The sequence below is a fragment of the Podarcis vaucheri genome, assembly GCF_965113315.1.
Source record: "Podarcis vaucheri genome assembly, chromosome: 15".
NCBI classification, from domain to species: Eukaryota; Metazoa; Chordata; class Lepidosauria; order Squamata; family Lacertidae; genus Podarcis; species Podarcis vaucheri.
The window spans coordinates 42,126,463-42,146,333 of record NC_138753.1 but is presented as its reverse complement, the minus strand read 5'-3'; positions in this window follow the sequence as shown (position 1 = coordinate 42,146,333).

Genomic DNA, 19,871 nt, shown 5'->3' with positions numbered 1-19,871 from the left:
AACCAAATCAAATTTCTCCCCTGTCCCTATCTGGAAGGCATTCCTGCTTCCTATCATTTTCCTAACCTCCCCGTGCAATAATACAACTTTGAGGTGATCCAAGACTCCACAATGCTGTTTAAAGTTCAGAGCTGTTTATACTCTATGCATTCCCAAGAGCATCACCTCCTTCTAGATCTCTCAGCAGGGGCCTGTTTTTCACAGACATGATGAATATTCAGCATTCGTTCCAAATAATGGTCGCTATACCTTTAAGCCTGGCAACGGCACTCTCAGAATTTCAAATGACACATCAATAGGAAGTAGCTGATTAGAATTCTAAGGATGTGGGCTTCTTTGAAGAGGTAGTTTGTAGTGGCTGTCATGTGAATGGGGGAAAGGAGATGGAATAGACGTGTTATCCTACACCTCTCCCTGAACCACTAAATGTTTCATCAATAGGGTACCATGCAGGTACCCTACTGGATTACCAAATAGGCAGAGTTGGCATCAACCTATGGGCCTTTTAGGGGACTCACGACAATGGATCAAAATAATATTGATTTGATCTTGAAACAAAATTACAAAAGCCTATTAGGAGATAATTTGCAAGCTGCCTAGGGGTCTCCACAGGGTTTAATCTGGCAGAGGTCCATGGGAAGTCAAGGGGACAGTTGCTCCCCTAAACGAACCATAATTCTCAGGATCACAGTTTTCATTTTTAAAAAGCAGACGTTTCTAGCATTTGTAGAATGTGAGACAAAATGGAACAGCAGAGCGGATAGCAGCATTGAGCCAAGGTGAATGCCCTACGACAGAGGTCGGCATGGTTTACCTCGCCTGGGCCGGTTCACTCCAGCGGAGATCTCTCCGTGGGTCGGATTGTGCTCACACAGGAACGCATGCTCCTGCGATTTCTGGCATCTGCGCAGACACGATTTCCAGTGCCATGGAAGTGAGTTCCTGCGCCACGCATTGCTGGTTTAGCACAGCTCACGGGGGTTCGTCGAGCGGGTGGCTCGGTTCGGGGGTGGCTCGGGGGCCTTAGGATGCCAACCCCTGCCCTTCGATATTTAGGCACATCCAGATTGCTTAGATATTCCATAAGCGTTGAGAGATACCTGCTGCAATCATTGACAATAAAAGATGGGGACCTATCCAGATCCATTTGGCGTTCTGTGTCTGTGATACACTGTTTGATGGCTGACTTAGCCTGCCCAAACCCCATTCTGAGCAATTCTTCAAGGGAAAAGCCCAGAGCTAGAATTTAGGTCATAACTGCCTGATACTATACAGATTCTTCCTTGAGAACAATGGGAGCAAGCCCAGCAGGAAAAAATGAGAATCTTAGCCAATAGTTGAGTATAGACATCCCTATTCTGGCCTCTATGCTCAAGAGACCTGCCTCCAGCCTCAAGATGACACTGGTGACACATTTAGGGACCTGAAAGATTGATCTTAGAAATTTAGATTGGATGCACTCAGGCAATGTCAAATTTGGAAAGGGACCTAGCTGGGCACCATATAAGACTTGGGCAACAAACTTTACTTCAAATAATCTCAATGCTGCCGGTATATAATGGCCTCCTTTAGATCTGAAGAATTTTTGTATATCCATTGAGCTCCTCTCAGGATTGCTAGTAGCATAGTCTCCATGCGCTTTCCTGCTTCCTGAGGCATGAAAGACTATACCCAGGTATTTGAAGCAGGAGACCTGATCTATTTTATGTCCATCTATAGTCCAGCAGTGTCCCCTGGGTTGTTGTTTTTTAAGTCATCCTTGTGCAGGGGCCATGCTAATCTTCTCTGTATCGTTCCAATTTTAGTATATGTGCTGCCGAAGCGAGCACTGGGTTGTTGTCTTTTAAAACCCATGTCATAATTTTAGTTTTCTGGTGATTGAGCACTTAGATGGTCTTCTTTGATATATAGGTGGTACATGACCCCAGTCAAGCTTGCAAAAATCTATCATTTGCCCAATAATAAATGTTGGAAATGCAAAGAAACTGAAGGTACATTCTTTCACCTTTGGTGGGCGTGCCCAAAGATTAAGGCTTTCTGGGAAATGATATATAATGAACTGAAAAAGGTATTTAAATATACCTTTCTGAAGAAACCAGAGGCCTTTCTCTTGGGCATTGTCGGCCAATGGGTGTCAAAGAAAGACAGAACATTTTTTGTGTACGCAACAACGGCAGCAAGAATACTTATTGCAAAGTATTGGAAGACACAAGATCTACCCACCTTGGAAGAATGGCAGATGAAGGTGATAGACTACATGGGACTGGCAGAAATGACCGGCAGAATCCGAAACCAGGGAAGAGAGACGGCGGAAGAAGATTAGAAGAAATTTAAGGACTATCTCGGGAAATACTACAAAATTTGTGAATGTTAAATTGATGTTGGATAGAATTTAAGTGGTTATCAGCTGTAATGATTAAGATAATTGGGGGGGGGGGAGAAAGAAAGGTGTAAAATTAAGTGAAAATTAAGGGTGAGGATTTGCTGAATGAATAATTTGAATTGAAATACAAAAAGGGGAGGTATGAGGAGGTCCGAGAAATAAGTTAAAAGAAAATAAGTGAATGAAATTATACGTGTTGTTAATTTTTGTATTTTTGTATTTTGTCTTTTTTGTATAATTTTTGAAAAGTTAATAAATATATATATATATATATATATATATATATATATATATATATAATAGATGGTCTTCTTTGCAGAAAAGAGATAAAGCTCTCAGCACTCTTTTAAGGCCAATGGGAACTCTTGACAGTATGGAAGCATCAACTGCTTAGAGCAGGCCAGTGATGTCCCTTCCAGCTAGTTTTTGGGGGTGGAAATTAGTGTTGTGAAGAAAATCCACCATAGAATTGATACAGAAATTGAACAGAAGTGGAGCCAGTATGCAGCCTTGTTTAATCCCCTTTGCAGTTTTGATTGCTCTAGTAAGATGACCCTGAGGAGTATGTATCTTACTTTTAAGAGAAGTCCCTTCATGCAGCATTCAAATTAGGTAGATAAATCATCTATCAATCAAAGATGCCTCCAATTTTCCCCCACAGATTGGGTCAGGATATGGAATCAAATGTGGCTCTAAAGTCTATGAAGACGGCATATAGGGAAGTTGTTTTACAAGAGGAATATTTCCTAATCAAATGAGGTAAGATGAAGCATTGATCAATAGCCTTTCACTAAAACCAGGTTGTTCATCTGCTAGAATGTTCTCTTACTCCAACCAATCCAAGAATTTCCTTTGTAAATGTCTTGCATAGAGCTTGCTGATGGTATTAAGTATACTGATTGGTCTATAATTAGCCGGATCATCATTTGACCATTTTTAAAAATGGGAACAATGACTGCCAGCCCCCAATTTAATGGTCCATGGAAATAGATGCAAGTAAAGAGAGAGGCTAGTATAGGAGCCCAGAAGTCCAGATTGTTTTTAATAACTTCTGGTGGGATCAAGTCCTCCCTAGGGCCTTCCCAGGTTTTAGTTGGGCTGCAAGTTTATTGACTTCAGAAACAGATACGGGTAGCCATGTTAGATGATGGTCTATAAGGCGGCCAAAATCGTCTTTTCCAGAGTTATTTTTCCAAGCATATTCATATTAAAATAATTTATCTGGGCTGCTGGGTTTGAAATCTAACAATAATTTGATTATGATACTGATGAATTCCTAGATGGCTCGTCAGTTTCCAGGGTGGTTTACAAATAGAATAATGCATGGCAATATTTGGTAAAGAAATATAAAGTCAAAGGCAACAAAAAGTGGTTAAAAGCAGCAGAAAAACAGACCTTAAAAAACAATTTAAATGCATCGTGAATTTTAAACAACAGCCCAGTCATAAATATGAAATAAACAATCCAGTCATAAATATGAAATAAAATATAATGTATTTTAAATACTGTACAAAAAATTCCAGGCAATATCAGTCTGACACTAACCACAACACCACACTGGTTACCACTGGTTGCCATCGACCTTCCCTTGGGTGGCAGTGGGGTGGCTCAGGGGGGCACATTGGTAGATGGTGGCAATGCATGGGCAGATGGATACAGGAGCAGATGTTTCTCCAGGTACCTGGAACCCCAAGGCACATGATGCTTAATAGTTAAGCACAAGCACACTGAATTGAGTTGGGTATAGGTTGGGATCCAACAAAGTTCTTTCAACACCAGCAAGGCATTACCCCAATGGTCAGTTCCAGTTAGTACTCTAATGTTTTCATGCATCCAATAGTGCCTTGTTCTTATAGTTCAATGTCCTGAGAAAATTGATTTCTTTCCAAGCCGGACCATTCTAGGCTGACACCTAGGCTGGACTGATGCCACAACAGGCACCATTTCACTTGTAGCCTGACAGGGCAGCAATATTGTCTGAAGCCTCCATATGTCTGCATTGCATTGGATTAATGTGTGACTTCCACTTTCAAATGTGATGCACTCAAGCAATTACAGTGGTACCTCGGGTTACATACGCTTCAGGTTACATACGCTTCAGGTTACATACGCTTCAGGTTACAGACTCCGCTAACCCAGAAATAGTGCTTCAGGTTAAGAACTTTGCTTCAGGATGAGAACAGAAATTGTGCTCCAGCGGCACGGTGGCAGTAGGAGGCCCCCATTAGCTAAAGTGGTGCTTCAGGTTAAGAACAGTTTCAGGTTAAGTACGGACCTCCGGAACGAATTAAGTACTTAACCCGAGGTACCACTGTGAAAGAAACACAAATAGTTACTCTTCTTCATCTCACCTGCTTCATGGCAAATGTTGTTAACTTGCAGTAGTGGCAGCCAACCACCAGAGGGCATAGCCCTTCAATTCATCTTGACAACGACTCCATAGATATACTCTGCATTTTTTACATGAAGGACTTGGGTTGACTCCAGAAAGTTTGGGGTCAGCTTATTTAAAGTTCCTTCCTGTAAAAAGCCCACTGCCTTGCCTTGTGTAAATTTAGAAACCACACACACACACACACACACACACACACACGGGCCTGAAGTGCACCCAAGGATACCTTAACTTCAGTCAGTCACATCATTTTTTATTTTTTTTAAAAGATGCATTAAGAATGAAGAATGAAATGTCCTGAATTCAACTATGATCAAGCCATAGATATTAGTGGTATGAATCCAGGGTCCTACAATAGTTTCTGATCTGGTTTAAGCTATATGGCTGGAAGAAGGATCTTCACAAGCTGGAATGTTTGCAGAGGAGAGCAGCCAAGGTAATCAAGGGTCTGGGTACCAAGCCTTATGAGGAACGGTTGAAGGAGATGCTTATGTTTAGCCTGGAAAAGAGGAGACCTTAGAGGAGATATGATAGCCATCTTCAAATATCTCAAGGGCTGTCACATGGAAGATGGAGCAAACCTGTTTCTCCTACTCTGGACCAATGACTTGAGCCAATGGCTTCAAATTACAAGGAAGGAGATTCCCACTAAACATTCGGAAAACCTTTCTGACAGGAATAGCTGTTCAACAGTGGAACGGTCTCCCTCGGGAGGTTGTGGACTCTCCTTCCTAGGATTTTCAGCAGAGGTTGGATGGCCGCCTGTAATGGATGCTTTAGCTGGAATTTCTGCAATGCAGGGGGTTGGACTAGATGACCCTTGTGGTCCCAACTCTACAATTCTGTGATTTTATGAACCTGTACCCATCTTTCGTTCAAGGAAGGGGATGGCAGAGCTTTGCACTAGGCTGGGGAGGGGTGGACTGTCTCTCTGGAGTTGTCCCTCTGCCCAGCCCTGCTGGCCTCCATGTGCAGAGTAATGCCAATCACTCTGCCAGGATGTGGTGCCCCCCTTTTGTCTGCCAGATGTGAGGGTGAATTCAAGGGGGATGAGGTGTTCTGAGGTGGGGAAGGAAAGGAGTGCAGCTGGCCTTGATTCTGTTGCATCCTGAGCCAGCCCCATGGCCATCCCATGGTGGCACTGGGCCCATTCTGCCTCCTCCACGCTTCCCCCGCTAATGTGGGTGCTCCGCAGGGCTGCAGATGCAGCAGTGTTCCTGCTGCTCTGTTAAATCCTGCATGGCAACACCTGGGCTTGGGCTTATTGTTTATTATTTTTTAATTGCAAATTCATTAAAGAAAAAAGAATGAGGGAAAAAACACAAAGAGGGTGGACAAAGACAAATCAGCTCACATTAACAATACATTAGCTCTGTATACAGATGATTTAATAGTAGACTTGAAACTCTCCTCCGGGATTAGGCCTCACAGAGGCGCATCTGTGGGGGAGGGTTTTTCACAAACACCTGGGAGTCATGTGCTGCACTGGGGTACCCTCTGATCCACCAATTATCCTCCGCCTACTCCCCAAGGCCAGTGCTGCGGCTTCCGGGGGTTTTAACCGGAGGACCAGCATTTAAGGGTTCTACTGCTCCCTAACTCTCAGCAGAGGGGCAAGTAACAACACCTTCTGGTGAGCCAGTGTGGTGTAGTGGTTAACAACAGTGGCCTCGTAATCTGGGGAACCAGGTTTGCTTCCCCGCTCCTCCAAATGCAGCTGCTGGGTGACGCTGGGCTAGACACACTTCTCTGAAGTCTCTGAAGTCTCTCAGCCCCACTCACCTCACAGAGTGTTTGTTGTGGGGGAGGAAGGGAAAGGAGAATGTTAGCTGCTTTGAGACTCCTGAAGGGGAGTGAAAGGCGGGATATCAAGTCCAAACATCATCTTCTTCTTCTTCTTCTTCTTCTTCTTCTTCTTCTTCTTCTTCTTCTTCTGGCCACGTGGCCACCACCCCTTTTTCTGACCACGTGCAGGAGTCAGGAAGGGTAAGTACATAGCTACTCTATTCTTATGGCCTAATTGCCTTGGCTTAATGAATCCTGGCCCTGTGCTAAGGGCATACTGTGTTGGAGGCAAGCATGCATGATGGGTCATATGAAATTTAATTTAGATGGGTTGATATATGGATTTAGGTTCATCAGTTTGCCTTAGAAAGCATGTATAAGTTATTATGTTAAGCTATTATGTTAAAAAAAGAAGCAAGCCTGTCCTGTAACTTAGAGTTAATAAGGTGCTCAAAGACGGGGTCTTTAACGTCCCACCTGGGAGTGGAGTCCTTTGCTGCCCTTTCTCTAAATGCTTTGTCGTATTCTAGGGCTGCAGCTTCACCAGCCATTGATTTAGCGTTTAAGATAATCTGCTGGTAGTTGAACAAATGCCAGCCCTGGTTGGGGCAAACTGCTGAGACCACACCAGCATAAACTGAAAATGCCTCCATATATTTAGAAAAAATGCACCCAGTTGTGACTTTTTTCTTGTCCTTTCTGCGCTGCTCGTTAGGTGCTGACTTAGAGCTACGGGCAGCGGATGGGAGCATGAGAGTGAATTGATTGATGTATTCCCCATTTAGGATATGTTCCCATATTTTTCTACAGAGATTGAAACCAGGGGGCTGGTCAGTATCAAATAACACTGGAGTCTGATCAGCATTACAGATTTGAGAATGTATGAAGTTTCCTGTCACATGCGCAAAACAAATCTGAAAGCTTTCAAGCTTGTCAGGGAACTCAGGTGGCAACTTTTGTCATATTGTGGTTCTCCTTGCATTAAACTGAGTTGTGGGAACGTTGTGTTTGCATGCTGCCTCCTGTGCCTTCATTTGCAACATCTCATACGATACACTGCAGCCGTTGTTTCGCATTTCATTCACATACCCAAACAGTTTCATTGATTTGTGGAAGCCTGTCAGTTTTAGAACCTCTAAACACATGTCTAGAAAGGTTTATGTTTTTTAGCTTGTCTTTCACTTCCTGCCAGTCTCACACCAACATTTCACTCACTGAAAACTGCCTTTCTGCAGCTCTGTTTCCATGCTGTTCAGCAAAACTGATCACTTCCAGCTTGAAGCCCACAGAATACTTTTTATATTTACCCATAATCACAAAGAAAGCAGAATCAGAGTCAGAATGCTGGTTCTGTAAGAATGAGAAAGAAATGCTTCACACGTTAATGTGTCAGGGTGCAGTTTAGCTATTGCGGGAAGATACAAGTCTCACGTGCTTTGCTTGTGAGATCCAAGTCTCTTGTGCCTCACTCATGGCAGCTTCGCCTGTCCACCCGCTCCCATTGAGCCTTCGGCTGCCACTGAGAATGTGTGATGAGAATGCCATGTGACTATTATGCAGTGAATACTTTGGGACCGATTTTAGGGACTGAAAAAGGGGTGTGACTATTATGCAGTGAAATACAGCAAAATAAATTTAAACAGGTTGATCATGGAAATCTCCAGGGAATTGGAAAGATGGGCATCACTTAAACTTACTATTTGGGGTAAGGTCACTGCCTTGTCGTGGCAAAGGCGCTTGAATAGCTATGTGCTTTGCCGTGCAGGGCCACCCAAGACGGACAGGTCATAGCCGGGAGTTTAGACTAAATGTGATCCACCTGGAGAAGGAACTGGCAAACCACTCCAGTATTTTGCCAAGAAAACTCCATGGACATAAAAAAGGGGAAGCTTTGAGAAGAATGTGAGAGTTTCCAAGGCATGCTCTGGTACATGGGGTCACGGAGAGTCGAACACGACTAAGACAACTAAACAACAACAGCAATATGCTTGAGATAAAATTTCTGCCACAAACAATATTTACGCTACATGGTATTTGTCTATGTATTCTCCAGCTGTGTTCTCAAAAGATCAGTGTGATATATTTCGAAAATTTTTGTTGGGTAATTCTTCATCTCATTTATCTACCAAATGCAGTTGTCTATACAGGAAGGAGGATTTAACTTACCAGACATTAGATCTTATCATAAGGCGTATCTGTTAGCACAGGACTGGGGGACCCTTTCTGGTCTTAATCTCCCCCACCCCATCACACCTTCAAAAGATGGGAGTCAGCAACATCCACCACATGGGCTGCCTCAGCTCTAAGGCAACAGTTTCTCTTAGTAAACAATTCAAACAGCTGAGTTGGGGAAATGGATAGGAAAATTGTATAGGATATTTGGAAAAGCTTTCCTAAATAAAAATAATATTGGCATATTCATCCTGGCCATCTTCTCTCAGTTTCTCATTTTTCCAATCTTTAGGTCATCAGTCAGCGCTGGCTTTTTTCTTCCTGCCTGTTCTTTCCCACTTTGTCTTGTGTCCATTAGATTATGAGTCTGTGGAGAGGAACTGTCTTAGAGTTGATTTTATCTCTAATGTATGAATTGCCCTTAGACATTTTAAAGCCCTTTATGTGAATAGTAGCAGTAGCAGTAGATTCCCTTCTTTTCTAAAGCCATTTTAAAACTTCTAATGAAAGAAGGGTTCCATAGTTGGAAAAAGTCTATATTTTTGCTTCTTTATGACTTGTCTCCAGATAAACTTTGGAAAGCTTATATTTTAATTTCTATAAATAAGAAAAAGGATCAGCTGTTCTGTATCATACCTTTTTTTAAAAAAAAATCAACTCTTGCAGAGCTATTGTAGATAAACAATTGGAGGCAAAGCACACAGGAACAGATTAGCTGTCCTGTAAATCCACTACTTCTCACCTTGTTGTCTGATACAGCCAAACTCATGTTGAAAGCAACATTTCTAATCTGAACACAACAGTGAATGCATGTACAGTGCAAGGTAACTAGGAAGTTAAGTTCTACCTCTGCTTAGTGTGACTATGGCTTCATCTACACTATATTTTTAAAGCACTATGATACCACTTCAAACACTCATGGTTCTCCCCAAATAACCCCTCACAGAACTACAAATTTCAGTATCTAGCAAGAGTGTTTTATACAGTGCTGATTGCAAATCAAACAAGGCTTTGCATGTTGTGATTATGTCTTTAATATAATTTATAACCTACAAAGAAGTCACAGCAAGAGGGAGGTCACAGTAACATCCTTCTTCCTCGTTCTTTTCTGAAAAAAGAAAAGAAAAAGAAAAGAAGAGCATAGCACTGCTGGAGGATGAAGAAATGAGTGAGCAACTGGCAGTGCTGGGAGCCGTCTAGTGGTGGCCTCACCACATGCTGCTGTAGCAGCTGTTGGAACCCTTTACTGCGACAGTCACCCGGAGGCTTCTGACCATATGGAGAGTTTCCATGCATTTCTGTGCAGCAACCCATCCAGATTTCAAACAGAAAGTGTGTGACAACACATTCATTTGCCCATGGCCTTTGATGCACAAATCTCAATGCATCCCAGTGGCTGTGTTTGGCAACCTATTATAGTTTTAACGATAACCCTCCAGAATGATTGTCAAGAAGTTGGAAGGCTGCAGTAAATGAATTCTGAGTTGCAGTTTGACTTGGCAGGTACCAGTCTGGGAAGGGATCGGGGACCTTTTCTGACCTTCTGGACTATATGTGAGTGGTGGTGGGGACAGATGCAAAAGTAGGAGGAGCAACTGATATAACTCCTACCTCTGTACAGTGAGCTAGTTTCTTCACAGTCATCACCATCATCCTGTTACACATATTCATTTTGCAACAAATGAAAATTTTGGGCAAAATTTTGGGCCATTGTTTGGTCCAATTTTTTCATTAGGTACGAAAACAAATGCACACCCCTTTCGGTTGTGCTGTTCTTTCTTGGGATGATGTCTGCAGTCTTCCGGTCCGTTTTGTTCATTCCACTTGGCTTGGTCCACTGGCTCTAAAAATAGGTCAAAATACAAAACAACCCCTTGAATTAAGGAGAGGAACATCTCAAGATAATATTAGCACTTCTCCGAGTTTGGAAGTGAAGTCTGATGCCCAGTGTAAAGGAATGAGAACTCCTATTTTGAGAACAGTAGTTTGGCTTCATGCCTGGTCTGTGGGTTTGATTTAGAAATAAGGAAAAGTCCAGATGCCACAGCTGTATATCTCTGCACTTCCTGGGCTGGAATTTATTCATATGATACTTTGCCTGTCTTCTCCTGCCTATGAAAGCTCATTCCCAAGCCAGATATGTAAGTCCTGAAGGAGCAGGGATGGGCAAATCTGAATTTCTCAGTTTCTCAGTCTTAAATCCAGTTCTTTTCATTTCCAGACCAGGTTGCATTTCCTCCCCCCAAAATTCGTCCTAAAATTCATCAGCATTTTAGTGTGATTTTCTCCTAACATGCACATTTTTGCAAAGTATTTCCCCCCTTTAAATGCATTTGTGTGTGTTTATTTTCACCAATATATGCCTTTTAATACTCATTTTTATCTTAGTGTACACATTTCTATTACTTGGCTGGAGAACTGCATTGCAAAATTTAGAGAAGTATGAATTTTGAACAATCACTGCATTCCAGTTCACATATTGTTTCAGAAAATGTGAATTAGGTAGAGTCACTTTTCTCCCCCATGCCTATGCAAGGCTCATGGGCTCTGGGTTGTTTTTTCTGCAAGACACTAGAATGGCTACTTTTTAAAAAATACATTTTATATGAAAGTTCTCCCAGTGACTGGCATTGGCACTGAAGTTGGCAGAGTGACCAGTATGGTTGGTATTCTACTGTGTGATCTTTGGGGCTTCCATGTAAGGTAAAAGGTAAAGGACCTACATATGGCTAAGTCCAGTCAAAGGCGTCTATGGGGTGCGGTGCTCATCCCGCTTTTCAGGCCGAGGGAGCCAGTGTTTGTCCACAGACAGCTTTCTGAGTCAGGTGGTCAGCATGAATAAACCAACACGGAGGACCATGATGAGTGCCAGAATGCACGGAAACACTGTTTACCTTCCCACTGCAATGGTACCTGTTTATCTACTCAGGCTGGTATGCTTTCAAACTGCTAGGTTGGCAGAAGCTGAGACAGCAACGGGAGCTCACCCCATTGTATTCCTATGAATATTTATTGAGGCTGAAAAGAAATACAGGCTCAGCAGAAGGTAATGAGTCCCAGCAGCTGCTACACTCAGGCAAGCTGACAGAAAAGGTGAGGCCAGCCAGACTAGAAGCTGTGGTCCTAGTTTAAGTAGCCCAACATCAGGACAAGTAGTTCAGAACTGCATGGGAGCAATGGAGTTGTCTCAAAGGGTGGGCACCTCCACCTGCTATAAACAGGGGCAGCCCATCCTGTTTTGCCACCTGAAGCAAAATAGCAAGGTGCTAACCTGTGCCTGTCCCCTTGTTCCCTCCTTCGAAGTCTTGCTTACTGGGGTTGTATGACTGCAGCTTCCATGTTCCAATGAAACCATGCAAGAGCCCTGAGAGATCAGGCGGAGGCAGTGGCGTAGCGTGGGTTGTCAGCACCCGGGGCAAGGCAAGTAATTTGCGCCCCCTAACCCATGGATTTGCGCCCCCTAACCCGTGGATTTGCGCCCCCTAACCCTAACCCCCAGATGTTGCGCCCGGTGCGGCTGGCCCCCCCTGCACCCCCCACGCTACGCCACTGGGCGGAGGCCTCTGCACCATCTTGTGGGGCTCTTGCACAATCTCCCAGGGTACTTTCTTGCAAGATTTTGCCAGAATCTGAAAGCCACTGCAGCCTTTTCTCTTCAGTTTTTTGGTGCTGCTGCTGCCTGGGCAGGAGGCTCTTGGATTCCACCACCTGAGGTGCCTATCTCCATCTGCCTCATGGATGGGCTGGCCCTGGCTATAAAGATGGACAAGGTGAGCTCACTCATGAGACTCTTATGCAATGCAAGACTGTTGATCACACAGACATGCACTGCATCAGGAAGGATCTGTGTGTTTCTAGATATGTCGCTGGTCCTGGGTCCCCTTCTGACTCTGGTTCCACCACTAGAGTTTGGCTGATTCCCTCCAAGAATTGCTCTTTTCCCCAAGAGGGAAGGGGGGAGATGGGAGTCCTGCTCCCCCAGCCAGGGCAGCTCTAGCCTGGGAGAGGGAAAGACCCGCTTCCTCCAGACTCTCTTCCCCCACTCTCAGCCCCACCCCGTGTCATCCTGTTTCCCCTTCCCTACTCTCCTGACCCTGGGGATGCCTTGGAGCTACATGGGCAAATAGATTGGTGATGAGCTACAAGGCAGCTTTTGACTTTCTGTTTCTATACTCAGAATGGGTGACACTTCCAATTTTGGTTCTCTCAGATTCTCATTTTTCCAATCTTAAATTCCATTCATATTTTTTGGGCAACTTGTGCATTTTTGGGGCAACTTCTGCATCTTTATATGCAATTTTGCTTACGTTACACATTTTTGTAAAGCAGGAAATACTATTGTACTTTTTTTTTAAAAAAACCCAAAACTAACATATGCATTGTCATGCACACTCTGATTTGTGCATATTTGTACACATTACTTGGCTGGAGAAATGCATTGTAAAATGTGGAGAGGTGCAAATAGTGAAGCATGACAAAGTATCACTTCACATAGAGTTCCAGAGAAAGTGAATTTGGTAGCTTCATCTTTAATAGTGAACTTATTCTGATTTCTTGCCCATCCTAACTCCATACCAGATGCTCCAGCTGCCCCTGATTTCTGGTAACTGCCTCTGGTAAATTACTTTCCACTTGTATGACACTTTTCTGTGTAAATATTTGCCCAAAGCCACAACACAACACACTAAATGCAAATCAATATAGCATTACAATAACACCCCAATGCTAGATCGTTTCAAAACTTCATATGACAATCCAAATAATTCCTTTTTATAACATAAACATTTTAACATTTTAACATTTTAAATTATTATAAAATAAGCTGTTATTAAAATGTACTGGTTAATGTCAAGCAAATATAATAAGCATTCCAAGTACAAACATTTTAACAATAACAGGAACAGGAACTCACTCCATCATAGTACTGTACAAAATACTAATACAACAAAGAGATTGGGCTCCTCCCTCCTCCCAAAAGGAATAATGCAAAGGGAAAACGCTCTTAGGTCTATGGCTTATTTTGTCCATAGAATGCCTTGTGGCTGTTATTATTATTTTTTAAGAAATGTGAGTGGTTAGATCTGTCATTCTTCAGAATCTCTAAAAGTGAACAAATCTCTTAGGGGCAGAGAGCTGCCACCTCCCTCCCACGTCACGCTAGTGGTGTCATTGTTGCTGGGGGAACTGCACCTTGTGGGGTGGCCCCCAGCCAGTCAGCACCAAGAGGGGGTGTGGTTGCAGGAGATTTAACTACGGCACAACTGGCAGACCCTCTCACTCGCCCTAACGCCAGATCACCCTACCCACCCACCCACCCTCTTTTCATGCTTTGCTCAGATATGACCTTGCTATGGACAATTGTTGGTCACCATATTGTTGTGGGCAGGTAGGAATTTTTCCACTTGGCAAATTGGCACCGGCCATTTGGTTTTCACCTACCTGGTAGCAATCATCACAACTTTGTGTGAGGCATTGGGTAAGCCTTTGTTTGGATGGAGGGGAGGTTGCAGACTTCCCCTGCCCCTTCTCAGTAAGAGTATCCTGTTAAAAGGATCTGGGGTGTGAATCCTGACCGATGCCTGGACGTGGGCTAGGACCTTTCACAGCCTATGTGGGGACCCCTCGGATGCCTCTATTTGATGTAAGTCATAGGGTGCCCCCTATCAGTTGTTTACCCTTAGACAGACTCTCTGCAGATGGACAGGAGTCAAGCTATAGCTTGGTCTCACCCCAATGCCTAAGCCAGACAGCTCACATCTGTAACCAAGAAGGTTGTGGCCTATTTGAACCCATAAACCAAAATACTTTGTGTCTGGGTGTTTATTGTTCTCCTGGGAACTCTGAAGCATGGAGGCCTTGGCATGCAAATGACAATTGTTCACATTTTTTTTATCAGAGTAACCGACTGTTTTAATACTAGGAAGAGGTTGTACTCCAGGGAAAGTTTAGCTATTCTTCTTATGTTATGATTCACATTGAATGTACTGTATATGCATTCTGTTGGCTCTGATCTTGCCATTTGCTAAGGAGAGCTTTCATCTAAATTTAGGTTGGCCGGTTGTTAGCTGTAAAGGAAGGTATTCAGAACCCTAGGGATAAAAATAATGATGCATTAATTTCGGTGGCCAGAAGAACATTGGATATGATCCTCCATTATTTAAGACATGACAGCCAACTTGGAAAATAGTGTTTGGCAACTACAGCCAAAGCCCTGGGAATTTTGAGATGGGATTACTAATCATAAAGTGCCCCAAACTACAGCAGATAGAACAATATTATCCAGAATGTACTGTTACTGTTGTAGGTGTGTTTGCAATATTTATGGCACACTGTTAAATTTTAAACTCCCCAGGGACTAGTCATAAAAAGAGACAACTAAGACCTTACTTCTAAACAACAAAAGCATGAGTGTTTCTATAAATTGTTTCAACATTGTATTTTTAAATTGTTCTAAGTTACCTTATAGTAAAGGACAGGCAAAAAAAAAAAAAATCTAATTCTAATCACCATCATCACCACCTTCATCATCTTGACAATGCAGCCTCATCCGCCGCCCACTGTTCTTCACTGAAACTGCAGGAGGAACAATCAAGAACAACTCCTCCTCAAGAGAGAGCCCAGGAGAGCAGTGTAGTCTTATAGTTAGATGCAATCATATGCTGGGGGAAAAAGAAATAAATTTATGGAGCAAAATGACCATTTCTGTTGTTGCCCAGCAGGGGTCAGGGATGATAGGACTTATGGTCTCACTCAGCACACTGCAGATGGCACAGTGCTTCCAGGGGGTGGGGTGGGGGAGCATGAAGCAGCAGCAGAGGCGTCAAGTTGCCCCCAAGACTGGGGGTGGCAGCTGGTGTGCATCACGCATGTCATGTTAGTATGACATCACATGCATCTTAAATCATGCATGTGTGACGACATGTGTGTTCCAGAGGAGGCAAGGAGGCTCTGGAGGAGCTGGCCACTGAACCTGCAATGTGCAATGTGGACACCTCAAGATTGAGGGAGCTCACCCCATTAAAACAAATATTGAGGGGTCTGAGGTACCTTTGGCCCCCTGGAGTTGGCGCACCTGAGCAGCAGTATAGATGTGCAAACCTCCTGCCCAACATTTACCCTTCCCCCTCCCTGGAATGACTTTGCCTTGTTGGATGTAGCATCCTGTCTCCAAGGGCTACCAGCCAGTTGCCTCTGGGAAGCTCACAAGCTACACTTTCCCTCAATTGCCCACCAGCTACTGGTATTCGAAGGTCTGTACATACTACATATTTAGCAATTGGGATGAATATCTGTTGGGATACATACCTGATGAGGAAAGGGTGTGGATCAGGGGTAGAGCATCTGCTTTTCATGCAGAAGGACTCAGGTTCAATTCCTGGCCTTTCCAGGTCAGTTTGGGAGATACCCCGCCTGATACCACGTGCAGCCAAGGCCAGACAAGACTGACATTACTGAGGGAGATGGACCAGGAGCTACATGGTTGTTAGCCCTGAGGGATATGTTCCAAGTCCACTGCTGGAGGCAGCGATGCTTCTCTATGCGAGCTGCTGGAAACCACAGAAGGCAGGGTGCTGTTGAACTCAAATCCTGCTTTTGGACTTTCAAGAGACATTTGTTGGAATAGATGGGCTACGGGCTGGATCCAGCAGCATCTTTTTAGGATATGACCCAAGGCCTGACAAGGCCACCATGTTTTTACTGACATGTATAAAACATGTTTTATACATGTCAGTAAAACCAGCAGATTGAAGCAAATAAAATTGCTTGAGGGTTCCCCCCCTCCCCTCTTAATTATGTATCAGCTCAAATACATACACATATTCTGAAAATTGTAAGTGCTGTACTATCATGGAGTGCTTACTCTGTGTTCCTGCTACTTACAAGAGGCAGGTCATTCATCTCAACAATTTTCTCCTTTTTCTTTCAGCAGTCAAGGTAAAGGCTATGGACTTCTGTGAAGATAATCCAGGGGGATGTTAGAGGTGAAACATCTCTCAAACAGAGGATTAAAGAACACAGTTTAGATGACTGCAACAAGATACACCTATTCTAGCCCAGCTTTTTAATTTTCCTCCAGTGCTCCTATCAGCTGGGTCTGGCAGCCATTATATAAATTTTCCTGCAATGCCCCTGATGCAGCAAAATCTGGGGCACTGTGGGAATTTAAAACGGTAGCTCTCATCCTCTGAAGACTGATTGCTGCTGCCCACCAGTGCTGTGAGGCAATCTCTCTGGGGCTCACCGGAGGGCTCTTCAAACCTTCAAACCTTCAAAGACAAAGCACGATGCAATTACTTGCCCTGCATACTTTTAAAAATCTTTTTTATTTATAATTTTTTCAAAATACAAACATAACAGATATAAAAAAGAAAGAAAAAGAAAAAGAAAAAATACAGATAATTGACTTTCCATCCATCCTTCCATGGTTTTTTTAAATTAATGGTTCTATTTTAACACAATCCTGCTTGTCTCTGTATTTACTTCCATACAATTTTAAAGTGCCGAGCTTGCTCCAAACCGACTAGTGTCAACACTTTTACAATAGTTTTTCAAATAATCTACAAATGGTTTCCAATCCTCTTTAAATATGGTCTCTTCTTCTTCTCTAATTTTATTTGTTAGATTTGCTAATTCTGCATACTCCATCAATTTCATGTGCTCTTCTTCCTTTGCAGGTACAGCATTTTCACACCATCTTTGGACATATAACATTCTTGCAGTGGTGGTCTCATACAAGAATAGATTCATTTCTTTAATGGTTACATCTGGACCTGTTATACCCAAAAGAAAAGCCTTTGGCTTCTTAGGAATACCTGTTTTAAATATATTTTTCAGCTCATTATGAATCATTTCCCAATATTCCTTAACTACTCTACAGGTCCACCACATAGGATAGAAAGTTCCTTTTTTACATTTTCAACATTTACTTGACTCTGACTTATACATTTTTGCTAATTTGCTTGGTGTCAGGTAACATCTATAGATCATTTTCATGTAATTTTCTTTCAGATCGTAACAGGCTGTTAATTTCAACCCTGATGTCATTCTCTCCCATATTTCTAAGTCATTTTTAAACTTCTTTCCATAGTTATCTTGAAATATATTGGGGTTCTTAGTTGTCAGCCACAATCCTAAATACTTCACCTTTTTATCCACCTTCCATCCACTCAGTAATTCTAAATCCTTTTTCATCTACACATCCATGTTTTTAACCAACATCTTGGTTTTCAATTTATTTATCTTAAATCCTGCTACTTTATTAAATCATTCATTTCTTCAATCACTTTGTGTATGCTGCTCCCTGGTTCCTCTAATGTAAGAACTACATCATCTGCAAATGCCTTCAATTTATATGTTTAACATCCTACTTTCGCACCTTTCATATCTGCCCTGCATACTGTTAACTCTCATGCTGCTGCAAGAATGCATCCTTCCAGGAGTGCACGCTCTGTCTCTCTCTCTCTCTCTATGTATATATATGAGTGAAGGGAAATGAAGTGGGAGAAGCTTGGAGGGACTGATGGTGCCCTTGGGCTACTCCTTGAAGAACAAGGGCTTAGCAAAATACAGCCTGGGCGCTATACATACCATACATAGTGTACTTAACACACAGGTCTCTTGCTGAGAAGCATCAGGATTTACAATGTGACTTTTATGAGTTATCTGGATCCCCAGTAAACCTTCCCTAGCCCATATATAACTACAGTTTTCAAGGAGATTTATAGGCAAGTATTCCCCTGATGATGCCTGAAGATACTCCCGACTTGCTATAAATGAAACGATTGGCGCAGAAGCCTTATCCGTCCATTTAGCTGCACATATTTTGAGATAGCTGTCATGCAAATATTCTGCAGAATACGATCAGGCAGTAAAAAGCTAATGCAAAGTTATAGAAGTCTGTAAAGATAGCAGTACAATAAACTCCTGAAATACTGATTCCTGGCAAAGGCCATTGAGGCATCTGGATTCATGTAATATGTATTCTTTTTTCCCTTTTCGTTAGTTGACACATTTGGGTTTTTCATAATCTTCCTATACAGTTTATGAGCTCTTAAGTAACTGTTCTTGCTGCTTCCCAGTACTCAGTCATATGCTGATTCTCAGCTATCCTCCTAATAATTTTTTTTAAGAGGGAGCAGCTGTGCTAGCACACATTGCAAATTTCTCCTACATCCCCTTCCTCATTCAATTACAACTCAGGGGCAAAAGGGACACAAGCAAACCCTTTGCTGATGGTTTGTACAGTGAAGGCAGTTCTTGGTTTAAGCCAACATGTACCACATTTTAAAGTTTTAGGTAGGGCTCAGACAAATTGAGAAGTGTTACGGACTTTTCCAGGTGATCCCCCCCCCCATATTGTTCATCCTGATTTACTTGCACAAAGTTTACATAGAGGTTAGACTATGTCTAGTCTCTTTTGAGCATTTTGTTTGGGGGAAGGTTATACAACAATGAGCATTCAGCTTAATTTGATTGTGGGCTGATTGAATATTATTGGTATCCATTCATCTCACTTTTCAGATCATTTCCCTGTCCCTGTCACTTTCCTAACTGCTGAAAAGTTCATTTTGTTGATGTGCTTTAATCCCTTTTAATTGAGGAAATTAAATGGTATAAATTTATGGTATAGACTTGAATAAGTATGGAGGCAACTTCCGGGTTGGCTGTGGGCAATGGCAGACGATGGAGACCGCTTGCCCTGGGTTGTCCGATTGCTGTGAGGGGGCAGGAAGGGAGCACAGGCAAAGCACTTTCTCTAAAAAGCCCAAAAGGAAAAGTTTGGGTTCTGAAAGGTCCAGCAGTGTTGAAGGACACACTCTAGGAACTCCCAAAGCTCCGGAGGGAGCATGAGACCTCCGAGACTGAGCGCAGGTACATGGCGCAATTGAGACCCACAGCAAACTGCTCGCCATTGAAGCAGCAACTTCTCCAAAAATAAAAGCAATTCGGACCAATTAGATGAGGTCAAAAGATAATATTAAGAAGCCATGCTGCTTCGGGCTGGTGTCACCCATGCGGCCACGGGGCTGGGGGGTCACAGTCCTCTGCCCCTTGCCCCACCCCACTCCGGTGCACGCACACACATGCACACCAGCCCCAGGCAGCATGGAGATGTGCTCCATTGCTGCTTAGCAGCAC